The sequence below is a fragment of the Oratosquilla oratoria genome, chromosome 25, assembly GCF_046742065.1.
Source record: "Oratosquilla oratoria isolate Oo_2021 chromosome 25, ASM4674206v1, whole genome shotgun sequence".
Taxonomy (NCBI): domain Eukaryota; kingdom Metazoa; phylum Arthropoda; class Malacostraca; order Stomatopoda; family Squillidae; genus Oratosquilla; species Oratosquilla oratoria.
Window position 1 is genome coordinate 19,848,444 of NC_134801.1, and position 7,399 is coordinate 19,855,842.

Here is a 7,399-nt window from a genome sequence, read left to right on the forward strand (position 1 = left end):
GAAGTTAGTGAAAAAGTTTGGAAATATGTGTGAGAGGAGAAAGTTGGAGGTAAATGTGGGTAAAAGTAAGGTGATGAGATATACAATGGGAGAGGATGGCAGCAATCTGGAAGTGAGTATTAAAGGAGTGAGGCTGGAGGTGGATAGCTTTAGGTATTTGGGGTCGCATGTGGCGGGAAAGGGAGGAGTGGAGGTAGATTGTAGATTGAGAGAAGCAAGTAAGTACCTTGGGAGATTAAAAAGTGTAATGAGAAATAGACATCTGGGAATGGATGCTAAGAAGAGACTGTATGAAGGAGTGATTGTACCGACTGCATAGTATGGGGTAGAGACATGGAACATAGGAGAAGAAGAGTTTAAATGTGTTTCAGATGAAATTTCTGAGAAACATGATAGGGTTTACACAAGGTTGGATAGAGTGAGAAACGAGGTGAGGAGGAGAACGGAAGTGGAAAAGGAGATGGGAGATAGGGTTGATGAAAGAGTATTGGGATAGTTTAGACACATGGAAAGAATGAGTGAAAAAATATTTGTAAAAGATATGTGGAAGGCAGAGGTAGATGAAGTGAACACGAAGGGATGACCGAGGATGAGATGGATGGATGAGGTAAAAGGGGCTTTGAGCAAGAGGGCGATGTCTGTTGAGGAAGGAAGGGAGAAGACAGAAGATAGGGGTGAGTGGAGAATGGCTGTATGTGGATGATACTGTGATGCATAAAGAGAGTGGGTGGGGGAGGGGTGGGTAGGGATTGGTTATGTGTGAATGATATTTTGACGCAGCCCGAAGGGATTTCTTTCCCATCTTCAGTGTTACTGTCATTCACATTTCCCCCGTGTTTCACCAGGAATCTCTTGTAATTCGTTCTTTTCCGTCAGAGTTTGTCAGGTTCTCCACCACTGACTTCCGAGGATTGAGAGAACTTCTTTCTTGGGCAATTTTCTTCGGTTCCTCGGGAGAGAATTTTCTACAAATTGAAAGACTCTTGGTTGCTCTTTGAAGGTTGTTCTTATGTACATCATATTTAGAAAAGAACATATATGACGTAAATGGGAGTTGTAAACACAGGAGTCTTAGTCTGGGTCTATTCCTGACTAGTTTCGCAGGTATGTTTTTTCAAAGGAATGGTGTATAAAATGGGTTGAGAAAGCCTACATGCAAAGCTATTCAGGCATAAAGTCAGATTAAGAGTCCTGTGTTTCCTTCTCCAACTTACGTTAACCTGTCAGAAGCATAGAGTGGAACAGGTCAGGAATAAACTCAGAAACTCGGAATTAGACCCGTGATTTCTTTTTCCACCTTCATCAACTTGTCACAATGTACCAGTATATGTACATATATATATATATATATATATATATATATATATATATATATATATATATATATACATGTACATGTGTGGGGTGTAGGGGGGCTCTGGATAGAGATAGTACCCTTGTCTGCCCGCAGCTGCACCCTCTATCGTAAGGTGGACGGACAACACCGGTTCTCATTAATTTCCCAAAGCTCTCGCGTGTTGGCTCCAAGCGTCACACCCCGGTAAACCGTCTCAGCTGACGGGCCAAACCACGTGAGGGAAAAGGAGTAAACCTTGAAATCCGGAGTGGAGACCCGTAGGCGGTTCAGTGCTACAATTATCACCGTTCCGGCATCTCCTGCAGCCAAACTGACGCCAAACGTCATGCTTCGCATTCCTTTGGATTTCGTCGGCAAGGCCGAGAGGGGGATCCTGACGTTTGGGACACCCAGGATCTCCATATTCAGGCCCAGGCTTCGCGTGCCCAAAAAAAAAAAAAAAAAAAAAAAAAAAAAAAAAAAAAAAAAAAAAAAAAAAAAAAAAAAAAAAAAAAAAAAAAAAAAAAAAAAAAAAATGGAGAGGGATACTCCAGCCCCACTGTAAAATGAGGACACAAACCGGAAGTTGTCAGTTTACGGGTTATAAGCCCTTCCAAATTGGCGTACAGGAAGGACGCCACGGGACAACTTTGACGGTGGGAGGGACCATTGAAGTCCTATCGTCCGACTACCGCCCGCCTCAAGCTGGGCAGCCCCCGGCCAATAAGGTGTCGGTCCGCCAACGTCTGTCGCTCCAGTGGGTGCCTGGAGCTTAGTGTTTGTCAAAACATGAAAAGCGGACGGATACCTAGTACCCAACAGACATAGTATTGTTAAAAAGAAATCATCTATCTTGCGTCTGGCAAGCTGGAATGTCAGGACAATGTGTCCTGGCCTCACCAACGATCTACAACAGGTTGATGACTCCAGGAAAACAGCCATCATCTACCGCGAACTGGAGAGGCTCAACATTGATATTGCTGCATTACAGGAGACCAGACTCCTATTGAGCGGCAGCCTTGGAGAATAGGATTACACATTCTTCTGGCAGGGAAATGAACCAGAGGAACTACACATTCATGGCGCAGGATTCGCAGTGAGAAACTCTCTACTGCCTTCAGTGGAACCGCCATCAAAGGGTACACCCCGAATCCTCTCTCTTCGACTCTCAACTTCTTCTGGCCCAGTCAACGTCCTTAGCATCTACGCTCCCATACTCAGCTCTCCGGCCGAGACCAAGGATGAGTTTTATGAGGAACTTGAGACTACCATCAGAGAGATCCCAGCCACAGAACAACTATACCTTCTTGGGGATTTCAACGCTCGTGTGGGAGCTGACCAAGAATCCTGGCCCCGCAGCATTGGCCACTTCGGTGTCGGCAAACCCAACGAGAATGGTCAGAGGCTTTTAGAGATGTGTTCCTACCACGACCTCTGTGTAACCAACACATTCTTTGCCACCAAGCCTCAACACAGAGTATCCTGGTGTCACCCTAGATCACGTCACTGGCACCAGCTGGTCCTCGTTATCACCAGAAGACCCTCGCTAAATTGCGTCCTTACAACCCGTAGCTACCACAGCGCTGACTGCGACACCGACCATTCGTTGGTTGGTTGCAAGGTGCGTCTTCAGCCCAAACAGATACATCGCTCTAAGCAGAAAGGTCATCCACGTATCAACACAGCCAGGACAAAAATGCCAGACCTGTGTAAGCGCTTTGCTGATTCTACAGAAGAGGCCCTTCTGGACTGCCCCACAAACAGTGCTGAAGAGAGGTGGAATCACATTTGTGGAGCTATCTACAACTCCGCCATGGACACCTTCGGCAAGAGAGAGAGGCAGAATCCAGACTGGTTTGAAGCTGGAATTACATAGCTCGAACCAGCAATCGCAGATAAAAGAAAAGCGCTGCTTAACTACAAAAGGGAGCCTTCAGAGAAGACACTTGCTGCACTCCGGAAGGCTAGAAATGACGCCCAACGGTTGGCACGGCGCAGCGCCAACGACTACTGGCTGAGCCTATGCCAGAGTATCCAGCTCTCTACTGACTGTGGGAACATTCGTGCCATGTACGACATGAAGAAAGCCTTTGGCCCAAGCATTACCAAGATCGTACCTCTGAAGACAGCCTCTGGTGACACTATCACAGACAGAGGAAAGCAGATGGAGAGATGGGCCGAACACTATCAAGAACTTTACTCAAGAGAGAACGTTGTCAGCACCGCAACAGTTGAGAAATGCAAAGCCCTACCACTCATGGAGGAACTAGATGTTCCACCCTCTATTGACGAACTCGGAAAAGCCATCGACTCCCTGGCCAGTGGGAAAGCTCCTGGCAACGACGGCATCCCCCCGGATGTCGTCAAAGCGGCCAAGAGTACCATTCTACATCACCACCTGCACGAGCTTTTACTCCAGTGCTGGGAGGAAGGAACCGTTCCCCAAGGCATGCGTGACGCCAACATCATTAAGCTCTATAAAAACAAAGGAGACCGCAGCGACTGCAACAACTACCGCGGAATATCCCTTCTCAGTACCGTTGGGAAGGCCTTCGCCCGAGTAGTACTCAACCGGTTGCAGAAACTTGCAGAACGAGTCTACCCTGAGGCACAGTGCGGCTTCAGAGCAGAACGATCAACCATTGACATGGTCTTCTCACTAAGGCAACTGCAAGAGAAGTGCCGAGAACAGAGGCGTCCACTTTACATTGCCTTCATCGACCTGACGAAGGCTTTCGACTTGGTTAGCAGGCAAGGCCTTTTCACCCTGCTACAGAGGATTGGATGTCCCCCTAAGCTCCTGAGGATGATTTCATCCTTTCATGAAGACATGCACGGCACCGTCCAGTACGACGGCTCATCCTCGGACCCCTTCCCAATCAGAAGCGACGTGAAACAGGGATGCGTGCTTGCTCCGACACTTTTCGGCATCTTCTTCTCCCTGCTGATGTCCTGTGCCTTCAACCAGTCAGAAGGCGGAGTGTATATCCACACCAGAAATGACGGAAGTCTCTTCAACCTTGCACGTCTCCGAGCAAAAACCAAGGCGCGCAAGGTCTTGATCAGAGAGATGCTGTTTGCTGATGACGCCGCCTTGACTGCACACACAGAGGAGGCCCTACAGCGACTCATCAATTGCTTCGCTCATGCATGCAAAGAGTTCGCCCTTACCATCAGCATCAAGAAGACCAACGTCATGGGCCAGGATGTCAGCAGCATTCCTAACATCTCCATCGATGGCCACATCCTCGAGGTGGTGGGGGAGTTCACCTACCTGGGTTCCACCATCTCAAGCAACCTGTCCCTGGATGCAGAGCTGAACAAGCGCATCGGCAAAGCAGCAACAACATTGGCTCGTCTTGGAAAGCGTGTATGGAACAACGCCATGCTGACCACCAACACCAAGATAGTAGTATACCAGGCTTGTGTACTCAGCACGCTCTTGTACGGCAGCGAAGCTTGGACCCTGTATTCTCGTCAAGAACGCCGACCCAACATATTCAACATGCACTGCCTCAGAAGAATCCTGGGCATTAGTTGGCAAGATCATGTCTCCAACAAGAATGTTCTGACACAGGCGGGAATGCCCAGCATGTTCGCCTTGCTCAGCCAGAGACGATTGAGATGGCTCGGTCATGTTAGACGAATGGACGATGGCCGAATACCGAAGAACGTGCTGTATGGGGAGCTTGCCACTGGCTCCAGACCTGCAGGAAGGCCCATCCTCCGCTACAAGGACGTTCTCAAACGTGATCTGAAGGCAGGCGACATTAACCCAGCAAGCTGGGAGGCAGTGGCCGCTGACCGCAGCAGTTGGAGACACGTTGTCAAGGCAGGTATTCAAACTAGCGAGAAGAGGAGAGAGGACCAGTGGGATGAGAAAAGAGAGCGCAGACGGCAGAGGCTAGCAGCAGCCCCCACACAGCCAGGCGCGGACTTTACCTGTGACAACTGTAATAGAGCCTGCCGCTCCAGAATTGGACTCTACAGCCACAGCAGGCGTTGTAACTCAACCATAAACTGAAAAAAACGCGACCTCCATTGTCTCCCGAGACAGACGGATGCCAACCAACCAATATATATGTATATATATATATATATATATATATATATATATATATATATATATGTGTGTGTGTGTGTGTGTGTGTGTGTGTGTATGTGTGTGTGTGTGTACTTATGCTTGACTTCCTAAACACTACATTTGCGATCAGACTCTCTTCACATCTTCATCATTATCTCTCAACTACAATTTTTTCCTGGAACTCCACACTTTCCAACCATTCCGTCTATTGGTTTATCTCCTACCCTAGAGCTGAGACCTCCCAATACTACTACATTGACATTTCTCAGTAAATCCTCTATGCACTCATTTAAATCTATCCAAACAGCCTCCCTTTCCTCTACACTCTTCTCACTACCAGACTCATATGCACTTACAAAAACCCACATCTTCCTTTCCAATTTCACTTTCATCCACATTAACCTTGAAGAAACCTCCTTCCATTCCACCACACGTTTACCTATATTTTCACTTACTAGGATAGCCACCCCTTCTCTCTCTCTCGTCCTCTAATCACTCCTGACACCCTCCCAACTACACTCCCAAACTCATACTACTCCTAAAAGACGCTCAGACTGATATTGCCTCATTCATGCTCTTCCTAAAACATGCCCAGGCAGATATTGTTTCATGTAAAATCTTTCGTCTTCTTTCAACAGATTTCCTTACATTCTTTATATTCGAAATCCTGCACTACTTTCCTCTTCTTTAGGGTTCCTCTCCTTCCTTTAGTCATTCTGTCTCTCCCTCGTTCTTTCCCTCCCCACCTGGTTCTCACTCTCCTCTTCCTAGTTCTCACTCTCACTGTAGATTAAAATCTATCAAGACCTGGCCTTGCCTAGCGAGACTAATCTAAATTGTGTGTACACCACACTAAAATTTACTCTCCCTAGAGCTTCGATAGAGTAATGGTAGATTAAGTATAGCGAGATTGCTCTACCGTAATTGTACACTGGAGAAAGAGAGAAAGAGAGAGAGAGAGAGAGGAGGAGAGAGAGGGAGAGAGAAAGAGAGAGAGAGAGAGATGGATGGAGGGAAAGTGATAGGGAAAGAGAATGGGAAAGGATATAGAGATACATACATACATATATATATACATATATATATTATATATATATATATATATATATATATATATATATATATATATATATATATAGAGAGAGAGAGAGAGAGAGAGAGAGAGATGGAGAGATGGGGAGTGGGCGAGCAGACAAGTAAGAACGGGGAGGAAGGTGAGGCTGAGCTAGAAGGGTTTAGGACCAAATGTCCCTCTTCGAAAACTCCTTTCAATCAACTGACACTAGAAAAATGTGAGATTGAAACAGTAAATAAATTGTTGAAATGATCCTAAAACTAGAAGATAAAATAAACCGAGCAGAGGCAGTAAAGCTTACTGTAAATACTAAGAGGAGAACTTGGGTTAAAATCTCTACTTAAAGCTGTTTTTATCTTTGAAGGTCAGAAAAAATTAAACACAGGACGATATGGTATGGGACTTTATTTTTAGGTCACTAGCTTAATACAGTGTTATATTACATGACAAAAATAAGTTAACCTTCCCCTTATTCAAAGAGCTTAACTATGACACGTATATACAAAAATATAAACAGGGTTTGCCGTCGACCCCGCTTGATACGACGTAGCATATTGTTTGACGATTTGACGTCATTATTGCTTTTGGCGAGGCGTCACACTTCACGAATAACAACGGCGTCCTGATTACAAAAATAAATAAAAAAGAAAACTAAAATAAAACAAAATGAAAGAAAACAATGAAAAAAAAATAGATAAAACAAAATATAACGATCTCTCCTCGTTAGTTTTAACAGCTCCTTCGTGTAGCGACATTCTTTGGTGGTAACCTATCTTTCTTTCAGTAATGCCTTGTAGTATTGGCCTAATGTCATCATTAAACTATGCTGTTGCATCACCACGATTCCAGTTACGGGCAAGTAAAGAAAAAAATAATCAACACGGTGCTCCCTATCAAAGAAAAA

The 7,399-nt window shown here is 45.6% G+C and overlaps 1 protein-coding gene across 1 annotated transcript in view; it reads right to left on the reverse strand.

Moving 5' to 3' along the window:
- Positions 1-6,883: 6,883 nt before the first annotated feature.
- Positions 6,884-7,399, reverse strand: part of LOC143038846 (uncharacterized) — an 863,754-nt gene continuing 863,238 nt past the window's right edge. Inside the window, exon 21 of the mRNA XM_076208469.1 lies at positions 6,884-7,399. This exon is cut by the window's right edge and continues 637 nt beyond it. The gene's annotated coding sequence lies outside the window, so the exon portion shown is untranslated.